The sequence below is a fragment of the Pteropus vampyrus genome, unplaced genomic scaffold, assembly GCF_000151845.1.
Source record: "Pteropus vampyrus isolate Shadow unplaced genomic scaffold, Pvam_2.0 Scaffold1851, whole genome shotgun sequence".
NCBI lineage: Eukaryota > Metazoa > Chordata > Mammalia > Chiroptera > Pteropodidae > Pteropus > Pteropus vampyrus.
In genome coordinates, this window is record NW_011890632.1 from 5,410 (window position 1) to 6,984 (window position 1,575).

General features: G+C 41.8%; 1 long non-coding RNA gene across 1 annotated transcript; it reads right to left on the reverse strand.

Annotated features, from left to right (window-relative positions):
* Window positions 1-55: 55 nt before the first annotated feature.
* LOC111734568 lies at window positions 56-1,273 on the reverse strand. Its single transcript, XR_002778493.1, has 2 exons — window positions 683-1,273; window positions 56-302 (listed from the first exon to the last, which is right to left on the reverse strand). It is a non-coding gene; the product is annotated as an uncharacterized LOC111734568 (long non-coding RNA).
* Between the last annotated feature and the right edge of the window lie 302 nt (window positions 1,274-1,575).

A 1,575-nucleotide genomic window follows, 5' to 3' on the forward strand; every position in this document is an offset into this window, starting at 1 on the left:
CCCTTGTTATAATTTACAGGGAGTGAGAAAGATAAAATAATATCATTCATTCAACTCTGATAATTATAAATTTCTTTGATCATTTTTAAATGGTTTTCATGTCTGTCCCGTAATAGGATTTAGACAATGGTTAAAAAAAAAAGGGTGAACACTTCCAGATGACGTCAGCAAGGAAGAACGGCACCCAGCAAAGGGAAGCCTTACCAGCAACAGCTGAGGGCTCAGTCCCGCTGACCCCAAAGTGCGACACACATCCTCTGTGGAGCTTTCTCCATGCAAACATTTCCAGAAAAAGAAACTGCCTAGAGAAACAAAACGAAATGCATTAACCAACAACTACTTACCATTCCGGCTAACAAGCCCCCCAAGCTGCAATCTAGACCCCCAGACGGACAAAACGACGTGAGAGAAAAGAACGGACCGATGCGCCTCATTTCCCGGAGAGGAGGCGAAGCACCGCACGCCCGAAAGCGTCTCCGCAGCACGCTCGTGAGCACGACACAACTTTTCTGACACAGTAGTAGCTACGGATCCACAGTGTCTTTTGTTGATGGGAAAATATAAATTCAAGCCTTTGGTTAATTTCACTTCGAAACAAACCGAATCTTCGAGATGCTGTACGTGCCCCCCAGGCTTTTTCTAGAAGAGAAAAGGTTCCACGGCACCTCATTATTCTACCTACCTAGAGACACATACTCCTCTTCGCTTATCTTCCGTATGTTGATCGCATCTTTCTCATATTCCAAATATTCCAGGAATGTTTTTACAGGCAACACACCATCCTTTTCATCAGAAAATCGGACAACAGCCCTCGTGTTCTCTTGTTTGTACTTCTCTAATAACGCCTGGAGCTTAAGCAGTTCTTTTTCATCGAGCCTTAGTAACGCAGCCAAGTCCTTAAAGATAGGGGGGAAAATGTTCTGAATAGACCGTATTTCTCTCTATGAAGCTGACATACGTGTCAACCCCATCATCTGAAATGAAGCGCAGGACAATAAGCAAATGACTTTTTAATTAACGTGGTAACTATACTGTATGTATTATTGCGCGTAAAACTTGACTCGCATTCATGCATAGGAGGTTATTTAAATAGACTAATCTAGAAATGCTACATATCACTAACGGTGCCATTTTTAGAAAGTTTCTTGAGATTACTCAGTACTGTTCCAAAACGTTCCAATTTTAACAAACATGTGTTAGTCTGTAATCAGAAGAAAATTTAACTGGGTGTCGACTGCCATTCTTGTGATTCTGAGGAAACTCAAGAACTATTCAATAAATAATTGAATCCTTATTTATTAAGCAGCGTCAGCACTATAAAATAAAAACACTGGAAAACAAGCCTCCCTGTACCTACGTATAATCCTCCACGTGCCTCTCAGGGATGCAGAGCTGAAGGGCCACAGATATAACCTACCGGCTTCTCAAACTATCTTTACATACCATATGCGCAGGAACATCTCCTGATACTACTATTTTTCTAAATTAGGGACAAGGACACACACACACACGACCATAAATTTGCCACAGCAAGCAAACCTTCCCCCCATGCTACATGATTAAAGCCGCACTCTA